Genomic DNA, 26,556 nt, shown 5'->3' on the forward strand with positions numbered 1-26,556 from the left:
TAATTGCTTTGTGATGGCCATTAGTAAAGAGGACAATTCAAATCAACAAGAAAAATGGCTCCTATGTTATAGACCGACTAAAAGGGTGTCTATCCTATTGTAGCCTTATGTGAGTTTCTATATGCCTAGAGGACCTTTGTAAGTCAATCATACCAATCATGACAATGCATGGCAATTGTTCTTGTTAGGATCAAACAAATGATACAATCGGTGACTTTGACTTGGCCATTGGATTTGGGATAGTAGGGTGTGGACTTGCAATAGCAAATCTTATAGATCTTTGTCATCACTTTCATAATCTTGTTTAGAAAGTGAGTGTCTTGATCACTTACTAGCTCCAAGAAATTGTCAAAGTAGGTGAGAATATTCTCATATAGGAACAGAGCCATGTTGTTGCCATCATCTTGCTTGAGAGCTTTGCCTTCATACCACTTCGTCACATAGTCTATACATACAAGTATATATTTGTTTTTCTTCCTTCTGGTTGGAGGGTCGATTGGCCCCAGAAATTTGATGCCCCATTTCTCAAGTGGCTTCAAAGAAAGGATTGGATGTAGGGGCATTGCATTGGATTTCGTAGGCTTCCCCATTCACTGACATGCATTACAATGCTTATAGTAATCATAAGAATCTTTGTGCAGGGTTGGCTACTAGTAACCTATGAGTAGAGTTTTCATGGCTGTGGCTTCTCCCGCAAAGTGTCCACCACATGGCTCATCATGGCATGCCTTCAATATGATTCCAATCTCATCTCTTGCTATACATCTTTGCAGTACTTTATCTTTGGCTTTCTTGCACAAAGCACCACCTAGCAAGGTGTAGGGGGCTGATTCCAATTGAAGCTTCTTCTTTTCTTGTCTAGAGATACTAGGAGGATACTGTTGTGTGGCTAAGAGGTTGGTAATATCTACATACCATGGAGTCACAATTTCTATGTCAAGGGCATAAGTGACGATGAAGAAGAGGAGTTCTTGAAGGCTAATGCCAACTTGTAATCCTGGTGTCTCATTGATGTTCTTCAAATTAGTGAACAATATGTGCAACCCCAAAGTCTACAATCTAAAGCCTTGGAAGAGCAGAAAGAGGACAACAGTCCACCAGACAGTTCTTGAACTTAGAGTGCAAATTGTAGAGAAGGTAACACCAATATCAATCAAATTGTTGATGTTGATATTAGTGAAATCTTGAATCAAGAGTGTGAGTTTGAAGTGTAGATGCACAAAATAACAAGAGTAAAAGAAAAGTTGGACACAGTTTATCTAGGTCTAAACCGGTCAAGATCAGTGCTAAATTGCGGCTACCCTTTCGATAGTAACTCATCAATTTGCTAATCAAATTCAAGGATATGTTCACATGGGAATATTCGAATATGAAAGGGCTCGATCCTTGTTTCTATCACCACTGGATTCCTTTGAAACTGAATGCTATTCGAGTCCAAATGTAACGCTGTAGAATGAACCCTCACATGGCTAAGCAGGTCAAAGAGGAGTTGGATAGACTACTAACAGTAGGTTTCATCACTTCCATAGATTGAGTAGATTAGATATCCCTAATTTTCATTGTTCTAAGGATAAATAAGAAGCTCCGAATATGTGTGGATCACCAGAACCTTAATGCAGCCACAATCTCAAATCCTTTTCCTATCCCTTACCTAGATACCATACTAGATGAAGTAGTTAGCCATGAGATGTACTCCTCTTTTTATGGTTTTAGCTAATACAATCGAGTGCATCTTGCTTCAAAAGACAAGCTAAAATTGCTTTCATCATTGCATGGGGAGTATATGTATGCACATTTATGTGGGCCGGTCTCAAGAATTCTTCAATCTCCTTTTGGATTTCATAAGGATCTTCTAGGATAATTTCAATGTATTTAGAAAGGCCACTCTTCACCTAATGCACCTTCCGATTTTCCTCACTAGATTCCGAGAGGTAATTTTAGGTTTAAATCCACTCAAGTGTGTATTTGTAGTTCAAGGTGGTATTTTGCTAGGCCACATCATTTCGCAAAATGACATCATTGTTGATCCCACCAAAGTGGCAACAATTATGCAAGCTTTACTACCAAATTTTCCATTCATGTTGCTATAATTTTTAAGCCAAATTCAATGACATGGCTACCACTAGTGTCTTTTGGGCACATCTGGCTATTTCACTCAATAAATTGGCACATGTGGCCAAATCAACATATCAATGGAATGAAGAAGCCGACTTGGCATTTCGATGCCTCCAGCTTTCTCTCAAAATCTCCTATTGTAATTCTGCCAAATTGGGTGAATATCTTCCATATATTCGTAGACGCAATTATCATTGCTATTGGGAGTGTGCTTATGCAGTAGGATACTAATGGTTGGTTCAAACCTATGTTTTATGCCAATAAAAAATTATCTAATGATGAGAAAAATTATTTAGTAATTGAAAGAGAGTGTCTTAGCATAATCTACTTTGTCAAGAAGTTTTTGCATTATTTGCTAGGGTATACCTTTGTTTTTCATGTGGAATATTCTACGCTGATTTACCTGGTCAAGCAGCAAAATATCACTAAGTGACTTACTCGATGGATTCAAATGCTCCAAGAATTTGAATACACAATCATCCATCATTCCAAAAGAATTGTGGATTACCTATCCCACCTTGACTTCGAAGAACCCCCAACTAGTATAGAGGATGACTTCTCGGACGCCTAGTTCTTTGCCACAGAAGTGAATGCGACTTGAAGACACCTAACCCTCCATGATTGTGATATGAAGAAATGATGATTTTCCTGGAAACCAAGTTACCTCCACCTCATCTCAAGAAGGACCAATAGAAACAATTGACTTTTTGGAGCCGGTGTTTTGAAATTTTCATGGGAGAGTTGTACTATCGCATGCTCTCTAGAGTGTTGCAAAGAGTGGCCCTTCCTATGGAGTAGTCTATGAACTTAGTGGAAATTATTGAGAAATGACAAATGATGTATGCTCAAGGAAGAAATGTCCTGATTCCCATATGCATAGTGAGGAGAGTGGAACAACCCAACTACTATAAAGCATTGTACTTGACTATCACTTTCATATGGAATGAATACAATATCATGATGCTTTGTACTTTCAGTTAGTGTCTTTGTCATTGTCAATCCATTACACAAGATTGTCTTTATGAGTCCAAGCTTCCATCTTGGAACCTAATTCACTTGTGTAACAGTTGGTCTCTCTTTGTCTATGTCAACATGAGTCTTGTCTTCATCTTCCATCCTCCATAGCTCTTGCCATGCTCTAGATCCACACTTTTCACATGGTAACAGAGCCTAATGGGGCATGGCACTACTCCTCCACCAGCTTTGTTTCACTCTCATCTAGCTCAGCTTGAGCTCAGTAGTCTTGAACCCCATCTCCTACCCCTTCTTCTCACTGCCCTACTTGGCAGCCATAGCCACCCTACACCTACCCTGCTTAAAGCTCTTAGATCTCTTCAACCAGACAAGATCTTGACAAGATTCCATTTGGAGATCTCCACTCTTACTCCTAGAGCTCCTCTCTGTCACCTCAGAGCTCAACATTAGGTCATCTAGAGCTCAGCATTATTAACTTTTGTTCTATGTGTCCTCCATAGCCAAACATGACATGCAGCCATTTGAGCTTCTAGATCTCATAGTAGAGGCCATATCTCATTACGATTTCTTCTGAGGAGTTGTTTAACAACTAGGGGTGCAACTTTGTACTACTTTACAGATCAACATTGACCACTCTATGCACTAGCATTGAAAAACTTTATGATCACTGTAATTTCTGTGCCTGTCTGAATTTGTACAGCTTGATCTTTGCATGGGTGCTACATTTCCTTCTATAATCCAAGAGCATGAAGACACAAAGAAAGAAGATGACTTCAAGGACGGAGAAGAGGACATGACAGAAGATGAAAACAACAAAAAGCGGCACATGTCGGAGGATGTGCAGGTTAGGAGGGGGTGAATATCATAAGATTCTTAGCCCATGGTTTAAACATAAAAAACCTATACATATATTACTTAGTCACTTGTAATTTAGACAAACTATAAGAAACTTGCCTAGTGCAATAAAACATTAAGCCTAAATCCACTAGCATATGGCATGGTGAAGCAAAGATGGGGGCTCTCTGCCTTAAAATACAATAAATTTATCATGGGTCCTTGACAGGATGAATAAAAGTGGACACTTACTTTTAACTCTCTTTGCAACACTTACATGAAATTGCTACAAGTTTTGTAAGTCATGGAACATTTAACAAGATAAAACATGGACATGAGCAGTTGATTTGGTAGGATCCCTTGGATTGCATTTTCCAGAAGCCAATGATGTGGTTGTACACTTATGATCTTCAAAGTTTTTAAGTATATTCACAAGCCAAGTCACAAGGGAGACGAAGTTACCTGGGTTAACCAAGCATAAGACATTGTATATGACTTGTAGCATTGCCTATGTGACTGAAATAGTCAAGAGAGAGATCAAAGGAGCAACTGAACTGCATCGCATTTTGCGGGCAGAACTCAAGGATGAACAGGCACCATGGATGGAGAAGGGGAAGAGGTGTCCAAAGCTTCCACATAAAGGGGTTGATCAAGCCATGCAACCACAGCTAGTTGCAGTCCACTTGACATGTAAGTGCTACTCCTATGCTTTGACGAAAATGAAAGGCCACTCTTGGCTGAGTTAACAGGGTAGAACTGTGTATTTAAAGGGAAGCAGCCCATACATAAAAAAGAGCTCGATTATGAGTCTTGAGAAAGGTCTAGGCTTGACCTATGTATGCTAAATTGGATCTCCCATATCAAGAGAGACATTAAAACCACTCTCTTTTTTAAAGCACTTTTGGAACCCATCTATTACTTGCCACTTAAAATCGACTCAGCTGCCTTTGTTGCCTTCGAGGGATTCAATTTTCCCTTGAAATTTGGATTTTTGGGAAAATTTTGAGCACTTTCCTGGGTCAAAAATCCACCGCTCAAAACTATTGTAGGAGGGTTTTGATGTAGAAGTAGTAGCTGTAGCATTGACAGGAAGAGAAATATCAATAGGTGACAATTTTGAAGCTTTTTTACTTACATGGTGGTGGTGATGATGAGCATTCATTTGTGCGCTAAGTACAGAGGTAGGAGAAGATTGAGATCTATGTGGATTGATAGGGACAAAATCCTCTTCAATCACGCTATCTCCATCCTCATCGGATGAGGTGAGGGTATATGCTTCATTTCTTTGAAAGAAATCTTGATCATGGTAATACCTTGCTGGAAGCTCAGTTGGGGGACATGTGGTGGATGCTCTATACTTGCACCCATGAATCTGGAGTCTAGTCTTCCTTCTTCATGTCGGGTGAACTCATCTTTATGCTTGTTTTCTGGATCAACACAAAGTGGCATTTGATTTAGAACCTTGTTTTCTTCTCTTTGGTGTTGGATATGACCAAGATCATGTTCATCAATCTCATCAAAAGAGACTTGGTAGTCTTTCTCTAACCAATCCGGGAACATGAATTCTAAATATTTAGCTAGTTTTGTAGCTGTTTTGCATTTCTTGTAGTAGATTATCATCATTGTCTTCATCTGAAAGTTTAATATCTTCAAAACAGTAGAAGTCCATATGTGGAGTGATAGGAATCCTTGAAATGTGTGAAGATCCTGAAGTTCCCTCTCCTGTAGGTATGATTTCATTTTCTTTGCCTTTAGATGAAGAAGAAATTTGATGCATATTTAATGTACCTGATGAAGGGGAAGAGAAATGGGAAGTCCATCCCTTCTATTGTCTCTTGTTTGAAAAACTCTCGGGTAAGTTACTCATGAATATATGTATGCATCATGTGGGTTCAAAATAAGGTATTTTTAAAGTACATTTTTATACATTTTTTAACATACAGAAGGGTGTAATATAAAGGGGTTATTTATAGATTGAATAGAAAAGTGTTATTTTTTATTTAGGAAAATTTCATAGATAAGGATATTTTTAAATAGGCCTTGAACGCACGTGATGTAGAGGATATACATATAGTAACTTCCCCGAGGAAAAACTTGACCAGTTTGTGACAGTGTTTGATGTAGGCACAAGTGAATTAGTTGCATTAGAAGAAAATATTGGGGCCGATCTTGTTGCTATAGATGTTTGTAGTTGTTGGCATAATATAAGTAGTTGATCAACTACTTGCTATAATGAATCCATATTTTCTATTAATTTTGTCGAGGCAAGATGTGTCCAATTCACAGGGTTAGCACAATGGAGGGTGGAAACACAATGGACAAGAGCACAACACAGAATGAAATGTAGAATGAAGCCAAGATAGTGCTGAATACTAGATGCAAGATAAGTGAGAAGACTTAAGAAAGCTTCAGAGAAGATCAAAACTTGGAGATAACTTGATCTCTAAGTGTATTTGCTATTCCTTGCATTTGTTGTTGAAGAATGATACAAAGAGAGTATTTATAGGCTTGATATGAGGTTACAAGGCTTCTGCATAAAGAGATAAGAGAGAATCTCAGAAGCGGGCTGATGTGAGAAATTGGATGCATTTTGGCAGGATATCAAAAGATATCATACAATCAATATCATGAATATTGTACAAAGCTTTATCTTTTGCTTTTGAGGTGTCAAGGTGGTTATTGGGATAAAAGGTCTGCAATAGTGTTTTGGATGCTGGGTATGTGTTTGAAAGTGACCATCTTAAAAGTATTTTATTCTCAATTTCATTGGGAGCTTTTATTGTCAAGTATCCCAGGACATGCTTTAAATCTGTACGGATTGTGAATGGAACAAATTCTATGAAGAATCTAAAGGCTTTGATAGCTTTGATCATAGCCAATATCTCCCACTGATAGGAATGATAGTTTTGTTGTGTGCTGGAGAATATACCCGAAGCATATCTACAGGGGTGTAATGTTGAAGATTCTTCTTCGCATAAGCATGCGCCCCACCCTGAGTTGGAGGCATCTGTATACAAAATTAGTGGGAGTCCAGTTGGCAGCCGTAAAGGGGGAAGATGCTTAATTATATTTTTTATATTTTGTATTACCAAAGTATGGATAGAGTGCCAATGGAAATTATCTTTTCGGAGTAAAGGATAGAGGTCCTTTGAATAATTGGCAATATTTGGTGTGGAGAAATTTGGCAATATTTGGTGTGGAGAAATTGATTCAGTTTAAGCAACCTAAAAATTGTTGAAGTTGCTTAACAGAAGCCAAAGTATCTGGCATGTCCAGGATTTTTAGAAGAACATGGTCTTGCAATTTGACTATTCCTTGACTAATTTCCATTCCCAAGAATTCCAAATTTGTTTGAAACATAATGGACTTCGTTGTGGTTGGAGACAAAACCATTCTTGCATCTTCAATAGCCTTTGCAAACTGGGTGAGATGATCCAAATGATCCTGAACTATTTCTGAGAACACAAGTATATCATCAATATAAGTTAAGGAAAAAGGAAACTTGCCAAAGATGGAATCTGTCCATTCCTAAAACTTAGTGGGAGCTATTTTTATCCCAAAAGAGAGGACAATCCACTAATAGTGTCCTTGTGGCACACAGAAGGCTGTTTTGTAATGGTCTTCGACTTTAATGGGGAGTTTCCAAAAACCATACTTCAAATCAAATTTACTAAAAATATTTGCCTTCTTCAATCTTTTCAACATCAAATCCTTGAGAGGGATTGGATGACCATGTCTAATGAGATACTTGTTTAATGGTTTATAATTAATAACTATTCTCTTTTTACCTCTCTTTTGCTCTGAGTGCTTGTTGACATACAATGCCTGACAAGTCCATGGAGATTTTGTTGGCCCAATTAGTCATTTCTCTAGAAGAGTCTGTATCTCTTCTTTGCACAGTTCCAAATCTTCATCTTTCATTCCTGAATGCACTGCTTTGGTTGGGATTGCATCAGGTTGAATGGGGAGAGAAATAGCATACATGTCTCTTTTTTCTCTGTATACTAGGGGATCATCATGCATGAATGTCTTTAGGTGAGTGTAATTTTTTTGTTATTGGATAGCTCCACTATGATTGGAGTAGTAGCCTTGATACAACTCTTGGGGAAGAGTTCGAATGGAGCAATGGTCAAATTGGATCATCCCGTATCCAGTAAAGCATCAACATAGAGTGAGAATTGGGGCATGTTTTTTAGTTGCACACAAACCATTGGTATAGGTCCACCTGCATTGAGAGCATTAATTTCTTGTACTTGTGCTAGAGCTGACCTTATATGGTTTATTGGAGTGGTTGGAATATTTGAGGTGGAAGAATTTTACTCTTGAAGAATAGCAGTAGTGCCTTGGGCTAAATCCTTTTGGTTAGTCAAGAATCTTCTATATACTTTACATGCTCAATTTTTCCTACTATTCTGCCTTGAGATTGCCTCAAAATGTCGAGTGGAATTGAGGCATGCACATTGGCTGCCCACTTAGCCCAAGGCAAGCATGCAAAATCATATAGACCAATCTTCTCCAACCATGCTTTATTGGCAGTATGCTCAACATCAAGCACCAATGTCGAATCAACAAATGGTGTTTGCACACAGCACTAGGGATGTTTACCTGAGGTGGGACTCTCAGTGCTGCATTAATGCAATGCTGCTACTTGGATTGCTCCTCTTTAGTCAGGTCAAAATTCTCATCATTATCATCATCTACTCTAGCACGCTTCTGCATAGATAGCCGTCGGGCTGAGTTGCGGCGTGTATGAGTCATGGTGTGGACAACCGGCCTATTAACAGAACACCATGGTGGAAAAGAAGAAGAAGAAACAAATGAAGCAGTTGTTTTCTCCATTTGAACCCACAAGTAGAAGTCTTCTTTGTGTTGAGGACTTTTTTTGCCACTTGTCCCATCACCATGAGAAACACAAAACCACTCCTTGTCATCACTACTTGTCACTGATAAGTTTTTATATCAAGAATATAAAATTAAATTAATATCAGAGTAATAAGGTTGCACAATACTTTTCATCTTAAACCCATTAACTACAGGCTTCAACAACTTCCCATGTAAATCCTTTAATAAAAATGTTCCTTGACCAAGATCCTTGAAGATTACAAATGGGCTTGCATATTGAAGCTTTAATTTACCGGGAAAATTTTCAAGTCAAGAATTATAAACAACAACCCAATCTCCTTCCTAATTTTTAAAATTTTTAATATGCCTATTTACCCAAGCCTGACTCCGTTGTTGTGTAACTCCTAAAATGTAAGCAACTACCACCATGTCCTCCTCTAACTTCAAGAGTTGTTCCAATCTATGCTGCACTGACTTCTCACAATCTAACTTATGTGTAACAGAAACTCTCAAGCTTGGTACCACAAGTTCCATAGGCACCACAACCTCTAATCCATACATCAGTTTGGAGGGTGTAAACCATGTTGTAACCTTATATGCCGTCCTAAAAGGCCACAATGCTGAATCAAGTTTAGCATCCCAATCTTCCCTATTATCCTCAACAATCTTCTTTAAAATCCAAAGTAAAATCTTATTAGAGCTCTCTGCTTGTCCATTAGCCTGAGGATGATTTGGGGTAGACTTCTTATGTAAAATCATATGCCTGACAGTTAGCTCCTAAATAACCTGATCTAAGAAATGCTTAACCATATCACTAATTAACTCAATAGGACATCCAAATCAAGTCATAATGTTAGAAATATAAGAACTTGGCATGACTAGCTGCTTTATTATTCTTCAATGCTTGAGCCTCTACCCATTTGGTACAATAATCCGTACAAGCCAATATATATATGTTAGCTATCCTTTTAGCTATTGGTTTGATTGGCCCAAAAAAATCAATCCCCCACTTTTGAAATGGCTCAAGTGGAAGCACCGGATGATCCTGCATATCTTGTCCCTATTAAGAGGTTGATCTTCTTTCAAGCATTGCAAACACTCCTTATCATACTAATGTGCAGCTTTCAACATAGTAGGCCACCACAAACTTGTCTACAGTATTTTCCTACCTATAATCTCGCAAAAAAATGACCACTTGACAATCTGGAATAAGCTTCATGAAGAACTATTGGTTGCTTATATTCAGGAAGACACCTTCTCAAGACATTATCTGCTCCGCTTCTATACAAAGTATTCATAATAATCTAAAATGATCTGCTCTTCAATGCCAACTTCCGTCTTTGGTCTGTTGTAAGGTGTGTTGGCATAATCCCTTCCTTCAAGAAATGCAACAACGGATCATAATATGAATTAAGATCAAGAACCTAAACTTCAAAGAGTTCAGCATCAGGATCTGAAACTCCTACTTCAACCTCATCATTCTCCCATCGACTTAAATACTCAGCCCACTGCATGTTCTTTACTAGGATTGTGAATAACCTTGAATCAAACTCTTACAACAACAACATCCATCTAGCCAACCTACATGTAAACTGAGGTTTGTTAATTATAAACAAAAGTGCCTAATGATCCACATTAAAAATTACTTGATTACCTAACAAATAATGCATAAATTTATGCACAAGAAAACCATCCCAAGTGCTTGTCTTTCTGTGATTGAATAATTCTTTTTCGCAGTACTCAATCTCCTGCTTGCATAATAGATTGGTATTTACAATCCAAGTACCTTATCCTGCATAAGTATAGCTCCCACAACTAGGTCTGGTGCGCAGATCGGATGCAGATAGCTCACGTGGTGAATCCCGGAAGGTCCCCAAGAACAAAGTACTCTACTTTTTAGCACAAAAACCCATGTAAAAGCAAGCACGACATGAGACAAGAGACAAATTGGGTTCAATCTCCCCCATGCCTTGTGTGAGCGCTTCACAAAGCATGTATTTAATGTATATTTCCAATCTTCATGCTCAATAATAGCCCAATTACAAAAATATGATAAGCTTTTAGCTTTTGAGTTTGCTTTCTACCAAAAATAGGAAAATAAAGCTAATGGACGGTGCCCATAAAGTCTGGCACGCCCAATCTCAATGTCCAAATAAAAATAACATATCCAGGCGCATAAGCGCATACAAAATAATAATAAATAATCGATGTCTCTATAGACATAACAAAATATAGGCGTGGCGCCTATCAAAATATAGTCCAAAGGTCGAAAACCCGCTAGACTCCAATGCTTTCCTCCGCCACTGCTGCTATCTCTACACATCAACTGAAGCATTCACAATCGTTAGTAAAATAACACAATTAAACCGACAAAAGTGAATTCCTAGCAGTCTTCAGCTACATAAATAAATCAACTGGTTAGAAATAAATCCTAACCTTAATTTATTACAAGTGCGCACTCTAAACTCATAAACGTTTATTAATTTAATATGCATTTTGCGGAATCACCCGCTATGGAATCACCCATGTACACACTAAATTAATGAAATGCCCGAAAAGGACAGGCGTCCCCATCAACTTCTCGCACAAAGAATCCTCTTTGCGTATGAGCCCCGGTCATCTAAGTTTACGGAATCCACCGTAAAACCTCACGGAATCCACCGTGGAATATGCCTCCTGGCATCATACCCCCGGGGTGGGATAGCAATTGACCTCAATTGCTATTAGCTCAATGTGGAGCTAACAGAGTGGGGAAAGCATTTAAGTCTCTAGCGTGCATCCATTGTGCTTCCTCTACAGGATGGTTCTTAAATTTCACTAGATATCTAGAATACCTTCGGCCAGTTCTAGTGGTCATGTAGTCAGTGTCTATAATGGCTTCTGGTTCAAGTATTTCAGTCTCTTCTTCTAGTAAAGGTGGGTTTTCATAGACAGGGTGGATAGGTAATTGGCCTTTAAATGGTCTCAATAAACTAATATGAAATGTATTATGAATTTTCCAATGAGATGGCAATTTTAACTTGAATGCATTGTCATTAATCTTATGAATGATTCTAAATGGTTCGTAGAATCTAGGAGCTAATTTGACAACTGGATGTCTATCTACACTTTGCAGTCTACACTTTTCTATTCTAAGCCAAACATAATCATCAACTTTGAAATTCATAGCTTGTCTTTTCTTGTTGGCTTGTTTGGTATATGATTGTTGGGCTTTAGCAATCATATCCTTGACCTCATCAAAAATAGTGTTATGCATGACAGCAATATCATCGGCACTTTGTATTCTATTAGACAAAGATGCAACAGGTGTAGATAATCTATATCCATAAATAACTTCAAAAGATGCTTTCTTTGTAGATGTGTGCGGTGTATTGTTATATGCAAACTGTAATAAATGTAAATGAGTATCCCATGTCTGAGGTTTAGAGATAGTGTATGCACGTAAAAGATCTAGAATGGTGCTATTTGTGGCTTCTGTTTGTCCATTTGTTTCTGGATGAAATGCAGATGAGAAATCAATCTTTGTGCCTAGATTTGCAAACAGTGTAATCCAAAAATTATTACAAAATCTAGAATCTCTATCTGAAATAATCACTTTCGGCAATCCATGGTTAGTAAAAACAGTTTTCAAAAATAACTGTGCTGCTTGTGATGCTGTTAAAGTTTCCTTACATGCAATGAAATATCCTTGCTTACTAAATCTATCTACAATTGTCCAAATCATGTCATGGTTAGATTTAGTATTTGGTAAGCCAGTAATGAAATCCATAGATATATGTTCCCAAGGTTTAGATGGAATAGATAAAGGCATTAATAGTCCATACTGTTTACCATGATGTCTCTTTATTCTTTGACAAATTAAACATTCAGAAACAAAATTAGATACATCTGCATCCATATGCAGCCAATAAAAATCTTCAGTTAACATGCGTAATGTAGAAATGATACCTCTATGACCTTGATATGGGGGACAATGAATTTCATTCAAAACAAAAGATCGGAATGGAATAGTAACACACAGTCTCTTTTCAAAGAACATGAATCCATCATTATATGACAATGAATCAACAGGAATGAAATTATTTTGAACTAATTTTTGTCAATCAGAATGAAAAGTAATATCCTGGTGATATGTGTCTTTCATAGCAATCAAAGAATCAAAAGATATGATAGATATATTATGAATTGCAGGTCTTCTACTCAATGCATCAGCAACTACATTTTCTTTTCCAGGTTGGTATTGAATGATAGGATGAAAACTTTGAATGAATGAAGCCCATTTGATATGACGGTCAGAAATTTGGGGTTGGCTAAGTAGATGTCTAATGCTTTGCTGGTCGGTCTTTATCATAAATTCTGAACCCATTAAATAATGCTTCCATTGTTTTAATGCTTGTACAACTGCTAAGAGTTCCTTGTCATAAGTGGAATATTTAAGCTCAGAAGGTTTCAACTTAGAACTAGAATATGCTATTGGATGGTTGTCTTGCATTAGCACGGCTCCTATTCCTGATCCGCTAGCATCGGTCACAACTAAAAAGAATGGTCTGTTAAAGTCAGGCAATTGTAGAACAGGGGCATTGGTTAATGCACGTTTGAGTAAGTCAAAGGATTTCTGCTGATTTTCAGTCCATTGATAAACAATGCCTTTCTTAAGAAGTTTGGTCAATGGTAAAGCAAGTAATGAGAAATTACGTACAAACTTCCTATAGAAACTAGCAAGTCCAAGGAATGAGCGTAATTCATGTACATTTTTAGGAACAGGCCAATGCAATATTGCATCAATTTTCTTAGGATCAACTTTTATTCCTTCTTTTGATACAATATGACCTAGATATTCTATTTCTGTCTTAAAGAATTCACTCTTGTCAGGATTTGCAAACAATTGATTTTCTTTCAGTAATTGAAAAACTAATGATAAATGCTCATAATGCTCTTTTTCACTTTGACTGAACACTAAAATATCATCAAAGAAAACAATGACACAATATTGATATTTTAGAAAAATACGGTTCATCATTCTACTGAAAGTGGCAGGTGCATTAGTTAATCCAAATGGCATGACTAAGAATTTGTAATGGCCAAACTGTGTCCTGAATGCAGTCTTAAATATGTCGGATCTATCAAGCCTCACCTGATGATATCCAGACTTAAGGTCAATTTTACTAAATATAGAAGATCCTTGCAGTTTGTCCATAAGGTCATCAACTCTAGGTATAGGATACCTATTCTTTACAGTGATCTTGTTTAATGCTCGGTAGTCAATACACATCCGATAAGTATTATTCTTTTTCTTGACTAAGAGCACAGGTGCACCGAATGGAGAACTGCTAGGTCGAATTAAGCCTCTATTTAGTAATTCTTCTACTTGACTCTGGATTTCTTTTTGCTCTATTTGATTGTGTCTATATGGGGCTTTGCAAGGTGGTTGTGTGCCAGGTATTAGATCAATCTTATGGTCTTCTGGACGTGATGGAGGTAAACCTGGTGGTAGGTCTTCTGCAAAACAGTCCTTAAAATATGCGAGAAATTCCTTATGCTTAGGGTGCATATGATTTTCCTTTGCGTGCAATTCATTCACCCAAATGAGATATGATTTAGTGTTCTTGCGTAGTGCACGTTTTGCTTGAGTATGCGAAAGCAGTGGAAAAATATGAGATGCATGCATACCAAACAATGTAATAGATTTTCCTTGAAAATTTATATTCATTGTGTGTGTGGAATAATCTATATTGGGATTATGTTGGTGTCTCCATGGCATTCCTAGAATAATGTCGCTAGACTGTAATGGGACAACTAAGAAATTTCTTCTTTCAATATATGGACCAATTTGAATTTCTAAATCTTGAACTTCTTGTGTGCCATTGTACCTAGTGCCTAAAAATGCAGCTTTTATGCGATAGTGTGTAGGTACAGTATGCAGTTTCAATTCCTTTACCAATTTTGCTGAAATAAAGTCATGGGTACTACCGTCATCATGCAATATAGTTCTTTCTTTACCATGCACCATACATTTCATAGTCAACAATGAATGTGAAGTAGGTATACCTGGTAAAGTGTCGGAAGTAGTAGTAGGATCATCTTCTTCTTCAGTGAAATCCGGCATATCCTCATGCTCGTCTTCGTCCATAGCTCCAAGGTAGTTGATATGTGCTGATGGTTTCTTTGAATGACAATTTGCTGCGAGATGCCCTGGCTGGTGACACTTGTAGCATACGATGGGCTTGGCTTTGGTCACATTATTTGCAATGGCTAGGAGTCTGGGTATATTTGGATTTGCTTGTGGAATAGGTTTAGAATTTGAATTGACAGTGGATGGTAATGCAGGTGGTTTAGGCCAATTCTTGCGGAAAGATGGTGATAATAAACGACCTGGATTAAACCTTCTGAAATTGGAATTGAATTGTTTAGATCCATAATTACCGTTTGCTTGGAATGGCTGTGGTCGTCGATCTCTTCCGCGTAACTTATCTTCAGTGTCGTGAGCTAAAGAGATGGCGTCTTCAAGGGTAGCAGGCTTGAACATATTCACCTCAGCGTAGTAATGTCCAAGAAGTCCAGACATATACTTCCGCTTATGTGTCGTCTTTGGTACGTCTTCAAGCATGCGTAGCTGTAGAAGTGCATTCCAAAAACACTCTGTATACTGTGGAATAGGCTCACGATCGCGCTGTTGAAGTAAATCCCATTGCTTGATAGCCTTCTCATGAAATTGCGGTGGAAGGAAATTTTGCATGAACTTCTTCTTGAAATCTTCCCCATGCCTTGTGTGAGCGCTTCACAAAGCATGTATTTAATGTATATTTCCAATCTTCATGCTCAATAATAGCCCAATTACAAAAATATGATAAGCTTTTAGCTTTTGAGTTTGCTTTCTACCAAAAATAGGAAAATAAAGCTAATGGACGGTGCCCATAAAGTCTGGCACGCCCAATCTCAATGTCCAAATAAAAATAACATATCCAGGCGCATAAGCGCATACAAAATAATAATAAATAATCGATGTCTCTATAGACATAACAAAATATAGGCGTGGCGCCTATCAAAATATAGTCCAAAGGTCGAAAACCCGCTAGACTCCAATGCTTTCCTCCGCCACTACTGCTATCTCTACACATCAACTGAAGCATTCACAATCGTTAGTAAAATAACACAATTAAACCGACAAAAGTGAATACCTAGCAGTCTTCAGCTACATAAATAAATCAACTGGTTAGAAATAAATCCTAACCTTAATTTATTACGAGTGCGTACTCTAAACTCATAAACATTTATTAATTTAATATGCATTTTGCGGAATCACCCGCTATGGAATCACCCATGTACACACTAAATTAATGAAACGCCCGAAAAGGACAGGCGTCCCCATCAACTTCTCGCACAAAGAATCCTCTTTGCGTATGAGCCCCGGTCATCTAAGTTTACGGAATCCACCGTAAAACCTCACGGAATCCACCGTGGAATATGCCTCCTGGCATCAAGGTCAGAAGCATCTACAAAGACATGGAAAGGTAAATCCCATGCTGGAGGTTGCAGTATTGGAGCTACAACTAACATCTTCTTGAGAATGTTGAAGGCTCTCCCTTGATCTTCCCTCCAAATAAACTGCATCTCTTTCTTGGTTAAAGTTGTAAGAGGAGAACAAATATGTGACAAGTACCTTAAATACCTACTATGCCACTTCACTTGCCCCACAAACCTCATAACTTCTTGCACATCAGTTGGAGCCTTAGCTTTCTAAACAACTACAATCTTTCTTGGATCCATGCTCATGCCTTCTTCAGACAAGATGTGGCCTAAAAGCATGCCCCTTTTTGCTTCAAACACTGACTTGAAAGGTTCAAGGACATGCCGAATCTTTTACATCTCTCAAAACATAGCCTGAGATGTTTTAAATGCTCTCTCATGCTACCAAAAACATAGAAATCATCAATAAATACCCTCATAAAAGTTGTTAGATATGGCTCAAATGTCTTATGAGCAACTGCCTAAAATTCAGGAGGTCCATTCTTCAGTCCAAAGTTCATGACTATGCTAACATATGCTCCTTGCTCAGTAATAAAGGTTGTCTTATCCATATCTTTTGGATGCATCCTAATTTGATTGTATCTTGAAAACCCATCCAAAAAATTGTACATTTCGTGTGGCCTGCCACATCATCAAGGAGAGAGTCAGTAAAAGGAATTAGGAAGGGATCAATAATGGTAGTTGCATTTAATTTCTTGTAATCCACAAGCTCTGATCTTCCCATTCTTCTTGAGCACCACTATAGGGGATCACCAAGTAACTTCATTAACCAATTTGATGAACCCAACCCTCAAAAGCTTGTCAATTTCTTCTTTGACATGTTTGGCATAGTTAGGGTTCATTCTATACCTTTTCTGAACGATTGGCTTGGCATATTTCTTTAAATTTATCATGTGCTGACATACAACTAGGTCAAATCCTTTCATATCCATATAATCCCATAGCAAAGATGTCCTGAAACTCTTTGCGCAACTTAATAAGATCTTGCTTAAAGTTTTCTTCCAGAAAAATATTGACCTTGATGGATTTGGCCTCCCCTTCCATATTCAAATTAACCTCCTGAACCTCATCTTCAAGTACCCTTGTAGATCTTCTCATTGTGTGCTCATATCTCAGCTCAGGGCCTGAATAATGGCTTTTTGTCCTTCTGCATCCAATACGTCAAAATTTTCCACACCAGTTTGCTAATTTTCAAGTGTTTCTTGCTAAGCAACTTCAAGATGACAAATTCTGTGGTGTTGAACCATTTTATATTCTCATTCCCTGACTTGTCATGAAATTCAAGTTGCTCCTTTCCTGACCTTCAGGAAAGCTTTTAGGAATCTATCTTGACTAGCTTTGGACTGCAGTTTGAATAGCTTGGTGTCCCAGAACTTCATTTCCTGCACTCATAGGATGATCTTGGTACTCCTCAATAATACTGTCAACATCTATTTCAAAGACTGGAAGCACAGAAGGATTTGCCTAAAGAAATAATTGCTCCTCATCATCTTCCATTTCATCTGCAAGGTTAATAGTTTGAGCTACTACATGTCTACAACCACTCTAATTTGTTGATTCCCAAGGATACCCAAGGGCTATAACATCCTCTGATCTGCTATCCTCACCTGAAATGGGGCTGGTAGTAGCTCAATCCTACTTGATTGCCAAATATGTGTGTTCAGAAAGTATATTAACTCATGAATCCCCATCCAAGCAGGACATCATTATGCTTTCTTCTTGCATACTCAACTTAAATGGTAGGCACTTGATAATACACAACTTGTTGGTTTGGTATAACTACCTAACACTTAGGAACTACTTGATTTTGAAGTGCTATATATCCAAGAACTTCATGTTATTTTTTCTTGATCTTCAAGAGCAATTTTTCGTTAAATCCTGGTGTTAAATCCCAAATCTTCTCCAAGGTTAACCACAGAGCGCACTTTGCTAGAGCTTGGAATAGCTCTTTTGAAACTCCTTACTGTAACTTTCCACAAATTGCACCAAGGAACTGGTCTTGTTGCTTAGAGAACCGATCCTACTGTTCAGGAACATCTTCCTGTAGTTCAGGCTTTTGAATACCTGAATCCCCTACATCATCAATTTGATCAAATTCTAGTTTTTTTAGCAAGTTTTTGCAATTTCCTAACTTGCTTTGTTGCCTTTTTCCTTGTCTTCTCTTGTTCATGCCAATCAAGCTTCAGACGTGGTTGACTTCTGGTAATAGCTAATACCGTAGGTTTGTCCAAACAATCATCAACTTTAATACAATTAGAACAATCACATTCAACATGCATACTTACAGTATTCAAATTACCTAACACCTCCTCATTGTTTTCTTGAAACTCTTCTTGCTGAATTTGTTCCTAACCAGTAGTACCTGTACCACCAGGAAATTTCCTTTGATCATCTTGGTGAGGTAATTCTATAAGGATTGTTGCAACTGGGGTAGGTGGATGCTGTGGATGAGGTGCTCCTACAAGTCTTCCGTCATTGCGGGTCCTTGTTATGGGCATTCCTCTCTCAGTCCTATGCCGCCTTACCCAAAGTTCACAGTTTGGTCCAACAAAGTATCCTTGACCTCCACAATAATGGCATGCTCCCATTTGGGCAGTTTGTTATTGTGGACAAACATTTCCCCAAGGTTATCTTGCATGCATTCTTCTAGGTCCCCTAAAAGGCCTCTGAGGCATTGTGTTAGTAATAACCTAACTGACTGCAACTAGTTGAACAGATCTTGGTCTAGGCTACATCACCGGTATTTGCTATGCCATCCTAACATTAGGATTGTACCAACAAGTCCCAATTTCATGGCCATTTTTTTGGCATATCTCACAGTACTTTTCTTTCCTCTTGGCATCAGAAAGACCTAAATCCGTCAACTTTTGTTTAATATTCTTTTCCAATTTGCTATCCTATACCCTCATGTTTGACTTATCTTTTGATTTATTCTTCTTAGATTTGTCTGAAACTGATTTTTTTTCTTCCTTCTATGCTTCCCTCTACTAGACTCATCATCCGAATTAGTGGAATCATCCTTTGAGTTTGAACTATAATCACTATCCTGATCGTAAGTATCACTTTCTGAATCAAAATCCGCATCTGTGTCAGAATCTGACCCTGAAGAATCATCGTCCTTATGACTCCTTGATTGTGAAGTACCCAACCTTCTCACAACCCTCATAGTAGCCTTGATCATAGTATTCAATGTACCATTTGGACCGAACTCCACATTAGCAATGGGATTCATGATCTTATCCCTCAAGCCCTTAATAAAATAAGTTATTTGCATCTTCATTGATGGTGCATTAGTAGCATTCAACCTATTTAGTAGGTTCCTGAACTTCTGGGCATAATCTTCAACTAGCATATTCTTTTGCTTTATATTCTTGATCTTTCTCAATATATCTCCAAGGGTTTTATCCTTCCGAAACCTACCCAAAAATGCAATTTTTAAGTCATCATATGTATTAAATGCTATCATGCCATAGCTAGAAAACTAATCCATTGCTTTTCCCTGTAGAGTGGCTACAAATGGCTGCAACTTAACCTGATCTCCATACATTTGATTAAATCCATTAGCTATCCATCTAGTTTCAAACTAAGCAACATGACTGTCAGGATCCTCCTTCTTCCTACCTGAAAATTTAGATGCTCGCACTTTTGGATTAACTAACTAATTCAGGTTCATGATATTTTACTTTTTTATCTTCCTCTGAGGTGGTAAAGGATTAAATGTCAAAGATTTTCTAGCTAGAATCCTTACACTATGCAAAAGGAATGTTCTCCCTAACACTATGTGTTGCAATCTTTCAAATGCTTGATTAGATGGAGTATCTTGATAGTTAGAGGATAATACACTTTCATCATCATCTGACAAAGTAGGTGTATTTGAAGGAGTTGGAGGGGATCATGTAGAAGTGGCAGGAGAGTGACATGTTGTTGAAGTACCAGCAGAGGTATGCACTCCAAGAGGTTACTACCCTGCATCAGTAAGCTACTATTTATCTAGCCTGCCTTATCCCTCTACTCGACTCTTATCATCCAAACCTGGGGCTCACTATTCCTACCTTGCCAAGACTTCTCTGAATTCTTGAGATCTGCTCTTGGTAAGGATAGGATTGGAGAGATAAGGGTAGTTATCTGACATAAATGCTACAAATAAAAAGTACTTGATACGCCCTCACTACTATCAACACTCCTCCATCCTAATCTTGCCACTTGATCTTACGAGAGTTGGTTCCAACCCTGATGCCTAAATCAGGAGAATTATTTCCATGAAACTGGCAAGATCCCCAAAGTGTTCTAGTCATCCAGAACCATAAGAGAAAACACAAGAACATATAGATTTGTTGAAACACTAGAATTCATAATCAACAACTTAATAATCAGCGAAATAAAACATGACAAAAAGTAGCAAAAGCATGGCAGTGTCATCCTGCATTTTCAATTTCATTCATTTGATATCAAAAGATACAACTGCTCGAATTCAAGACAAATGCATGTATTTCAGGTAAACATATCATATGACATATAAGGTCGTTTTTACATAGGATGATCACACATAGCTATATGCACACAAAGACTACGGTATGAAATAGCATTAAATATATTATGGAGTTCAAGCCTAACACACAATTATTTTTTTCATAGGTTTATGGTATGTATTTTACTTACATATACTATAAAAGAATACACCAACACCATTAGAGTCAGATATATAGCACGCACCATAGCCACAATCTTGGTCTTGATATATCCAATACATAATACCTCATGAGTCCCACGTCGATGCTCCTAAATGATGCAATGTTTTGGGATATAGATCAATGATTTGATGCTAATATCAAATAAACATGATTAGTGTACTTGGGATTGAATGATACAATTAGCTCAAAAAATGGGATCATGGTATAGACTATGAAAGAGGAGTCCATGTTAAGATGTTGATTCCATCACAAATGATAACCAATCAAGAAACAAAAAGGGGTTTTTCATGATTAGGTTACACTATAATTTCTAGTAACGAGGAACCTTTTTTTCAAGAATCCTCCATCAATGGTAGGCAAATCACTACAAGGGACTGGGGCAATAGCGACGCCGATTAGCGACGGCGTTTATCGGCGTCGCTATTGGCGTCGCTATATGCGTCGCTATACGCGTCGCTATTTGCGTCGCTATTTGCGACGCAAATAGCGACGCAAATAGCGACGCAAATAGCGACGCATATAGCGACGCATATAGCGACGCAAATAGCGACGCATATAGCGACGCATATAGCGACGCCGCAGGAAAAAAAAAGCGCGGCCGAAACCAGAGCGCCGTTTTCATTTTGTTTTCTTCGCCTTTTGAGAGCGAGAGCGAGGGAGAGAGCCAAGGCTTTGTGAAAGAAGAGGAGGAAGAGACTTGTTGCCGCCGCCGCCGCCACCGCCACCGTCGTTGTTCGCGAAGGAGAGGAGGAGCCCTCGTTGCAAAGAGAAGCCGCCCACGCTCGCCATATCTCATTGGTGAGTCTCCCTCTCTCTTTCTTTTACTTGTTGAAGGTTTAAATCGTTCTCTTTTGTTTATTTAGGAGAGGAAAAGAAAGAGAAGGAGAGGGAGAGGGAGAGAGAGGGAGAGAAAGAGAGGGAGAGGGAGAGAAAGAGAGTGAGAGTGCATTCTCTCTCTCTCTCTCTCCCTTTTGCTTGTTTAATGTTTAAATTACTTTCTTCTTTGCTTGTTTAGGAGAGGAAACGAGAGAGTAAGAGAGAAAGAGAGGGAGAGGGAGAGGGAAAGGGAAAGAAAGAGAAAGAGAAATAGAGGGAGAGGGAGAGGGAGGGGGAGGAAATAGGAGAGGGAGAGAAAGAAAAAGAGAGGGAGAAGGAGGGAGAGTGCATTCTCTCTCTCCCTCCCTCTCCCTTTTGCTTGTTTAATGTTTGAATCACTTTATTTTTTTCTTGTTTAGGAGAGGAAATGAGAGAGAAAGAGAGTGAGAGGGATAGGAAGGGGAAGGAAATGAGAGAGGGATAGAAAGAGAAAGAGAGGGAGAGTGCATTGTATCTCTCCCTCTCCCTTTTGCTTGGAGGATGTTTAAATCACTTTATTTTTTGCTTGTTTAGGAAATGAGAGAGAAAGAGAGATAGAGAGGGAGAGGGAGAAAAAGAGAGGGAGAGGGAGAGGGAGAGGGAGGGGGAGGGGAAGGAAATGAGAGAGGGAGAGAAAGAGGGAGGGGGAGGGAGAGGGAGCGAGGGAGCGAGGGAGAGGGAGAGGGAGAAAGAGGGAGAAAGAGGGAGGGAGAGGGAGAGGGAGGAGGAGGGAGGAAATGAGAGAGGGAGAGAAAGAGAACGAGAGGGTGAGGGAGAGGGTGAGAGAAAGAGAGGGAGAGGGTGAGGGAGAGGGAGAGGGAGAGGGAAGGGAATGAAATTTAAGATAATATACGTATCGATAATGGTATGCAATGTGCTTTGCATACGGCCACGTACTTCATCAAAATTAACCCAAAATTATTGTTATAGAAGTGGAGATCCCTTAAATTGAGTATAGGATAATTTCTCTCAGGTCTTATGACTATGAGTAGAATTGATTGAAATAAATTTTATTACTATAGTTGTAAAATTTCATAGATGGCGCGCATTAATTTTAAAATGGATTACTTATACTCAAAGCCGAGATATAACAAAAAATTATCTACCGGGACAAACAAATCGTTGAGCATGATACAAGGCCGAGATATAACATCGGAAAATCTCTCGACTACTATATACAATGCAAGGTTTATGGTCAACTTGCAAGTTGACGTACATCTCCAAAAAGCTATCCATTTAAGCCTCGTTTGCTGTAATGTAGATAAGATGGCAAACGAAGAAGGTCCTATTGTTCAAGACCGCGAGTCGTATCTTAATCAGCGTGTCCCATGTCCTTGCTCTCAATGCAAGTTGGCAATTAGACGAAAACGTCGATTGTCTATAGAACACGTACGACGATTTGGCGAGTTTCAACCTGAGATTATTGATCAGGCGATTGCAGATTTTCAGCAAACGGTATTTTCAAGTTAGCATTTTTCATGCATTGTACTCTCAAGCTAATTGAAAACCATACACAATAAGATTGGGTCTTGTTGGCAAATTTTGTGTCCAGGGGGGTGATGTCTCGACCCAAGGGGGAGAGCACCCTTTGCGGCCAATTAGAAGAGTTCGTGGACGTGAGATGGATGGATGGCAGGAGCCAATAGACCACTCGCAAGGCCCATCTATATCGTCAATGCCAGAGGAGACAGACAACCTTCCCGACTTGCCTACAATCTTGGAGCCTGAGATGGAGGCAATGATCGATGCATTGATTCCCATGGATGTTGAGACATCTGACCCGCTTAGAGAGGAAGCATCCATACCATTATATGATGGGTGCCGAGTATCTCGGTTGAAGACATTGCTTGCACTCTTAAGTGTGCAAGCGAAATACGGTTGGAGCGATACGAGTGTGACTGAGTTATTCAGGTACCTTGCATACAGACTTCATTGTTTTTTTTTTAAACAGTATTATTGTAAATATGGATGGATTTTTCAAGGTGTTTTATGATGTTTTCAGGTTATTGAAATATCATATATTGCCACCTGCAAACACCATGCCTGAGTCTCGTGATGATGCACGACATGTTTTACGGAAGCTTGGCATGGACTACAATAACATCCATGCATGTATCAACGACTGCATATTGTTTCGAGATGAATACGAGACTATGGAGACATGTCCAAAGTGTGGTGCTCACAGGTATCGACAGGACTTGTAAGGGCAGACCATCCCTCAAAAAGTCCTCAGACACTTTCCGCTCATCCCCCGCATAAACCACATGTTTCGCACGTCTGCCATGGCAAGCTTGACAACGTGGCATGTGCAGAATAGGTCTACGGATGGAGTGCAACGAATATCAGCAGATTCGCGCGCATGGAGCCACATTGACTCTACCTTCCCAGGCTTTGCGCGAGAGCCAAGGAATCTTCGGCTCGGTCTCGCCATGGATGGTGTGAACCCATTCGGTCTGCGCTCGACTTCTTACAGTGTGTGGCCTATAGTGCTTGTCAACTACAACATTCCTCCATGGCTTTCTACGAAGAAAGGACATCTCATCCTTAGCTTGCTCGTCCCGGGCCGCTACAAAGTAAAAAATATGGACGTGTATCTTCGTCCATTAGTCGATGAGCTTAAGATTTTGTGGGAGGAGGGGGTCACGGTGCAAGATATGAGCAGGCGCGATGGTCGGCGGTCAGCCAACATTCGAGCCATTCTCATGTGGACGATGCATGACTTTCCGGGATTGGGAGAGTGCTCAGGTGAGCAGACATTTGTTCACGCCGGTAATATCTATATTTTATTTCATTCAATCAAGTATTCACTAGGTCGTGGATCGCCTTGCAGGTCTCGTTACCTCAGGTTATCATGCATGTCCATTGTGTGGGCCACAGTTAGACGCCCGAAGGTCACGAACCATGAAGAAGATGGTATATCAAGGACACGCCACTTTCTTGCCGGAGGATCATGAACTCAGGGAAGGTTTTCTTGGACGACCTCCAGCACGTATGAACGCTGCAAGCTGGTACGAGCTGAAAATGGTAAACCCGGAATCACATCCAAATGGAATGCGACGGTTCTCAGTTTTCTACGAGTTGCCATATTGGACCCACTTACAGGTCAACCACTTGTTGGATCCCATGCATATTTTCAAAAATGTGGGCAGCTTGCTATGGGACCACATCACAGGAAAGAGAGACACTATAGGGTCACGAATGGATTTAAAGGAGGTAGGTAAGATGGAGGCGCTTTGGCCGCAGTCGAGTGCTGAAGGGGGAGTGCAGCTTCCTCGCGCTCCCTGGGTTTTGTCTACCAAAGAAGAGCGCATTGTGAAGCAAGTAATCAAGTCTATCCGCACTCCGACGGGTATGATGCGTTCTCTCAGGTCCGCATTTTCTAAAGATGACCAAATGTCTGGGCTAAAATCCCATGATTGGCATAAGATATGTCAGGTTTGTGAACAGAATGGATTTTAATAAGCGTGGACATTTTGAAATTTGAAAAGTGACCATTATTCTTAATGCTTTCTCATTTGTGGCAGTTTGTCCTACCGATCGCGATCGCGGGATGCCTAACTCCAGAAATTCGTGGGGCCATTTACAAGCTGTCGACTTTGGTGCAATGGATCTCACAGAAAGAGATTAAGACGTCCTCTATTGAATCCGCAAGGCGGGGAGCAGTTGAGACGGTCTGTCTCTTTGAGAAATACCTGCCCACTAGCATGCTCACGATACAAGTTCACCTTCTTGTGCATCTTGTGGACGAAGTGGAGATTGCCGGACCTGTCCATACGCGATGGATGTTCTTCCTGGAGCGCTTCATGAAAACCCTGAAAGGCTTTGTGCGACAACGAGCTCGTCCGGAAGGTAGCATGGCGGAGGGTTGGTTGGTGTCAGAGGCATTAGTGCATATCTCACAATGGCTACCAACGGTGGAACCAGACAATGAAATGCTATGGACGCTCAAGGACGATGACAGGCTGACTGGAGATGTGGTGGTTGGAAATGGGGTAGAAAAAAGAATGGATGCCTCAATGGAAGAGAAAGTGAATCGCTTTTGTATGTTGCACCATGCCTCCATGGAGACGTGGCTCGCCAAGTACCAGATTGCAAGGCAAGATCGAGAGGAAGCGTGAGCTGAATTCCGACGCAGTACGCGTCACCGACCGATTCGATATCCCGAAGGCATGGAGGAGATGCCGCGGTTTATGTCAACACGATGGTTGCATGGAGCCTTGATCGCAGCATCCAGCGAAGGGGCAGAGGTCTCAATGGAGGAGTGGGAGTTCTCGAGGGGATGTAGTCCAAAGGTAATGAGGGGTTTAGAATGTGTCGTATCTGAATTTGTTTGCTACATCTAATTTGAGTGTTTCAATGTGCAGTACAAAATATATAGTGCAGCGTGGTCGCGCGGACGGCATTTTCGGGTGGAGCGTATTGACAAAATGCGCTCCACAATGGACTGTGGTGTCATGGCAAGGTTTGAGCAAGAGAGCCGGCGACGAGCAACGGATCCGAACACGGTTGTGGATGAGATGGAGTATTTTGGGAATTTGCAAAGTATTATTACGGTGGATTACCGTAGCTTCTCCATGATAATATTCGATGTGCAGTGGTTCAAAGTGGTACTTGGAGGAGCTGGCGCAACGGTTCGACGAGGTCCATCTGGATTTCTCGAAATAGATTCCGAAAAAAAATGGATGGATTTGCGCGACACCTTTGTGTTGCCGGCACA

This window comes from Lygodium microphyllum, chromosome 16 (genome assembly GCF_053477565.2).
Source record: "Lygodium microphyllum isolate KBCC chromosome 16, Lygodium_microphyllum_v1.1.10, whole genome shotgun sequence".
In the NCBI taxonomy this organism is placed as follows: domain Eukaryota; kingdom Viridiplantae; phylum Streptophyta; class Polypodiopsida; order Schizaeales; family Lygodiaceae; genus Lygodium; species Lygodium microphyllum.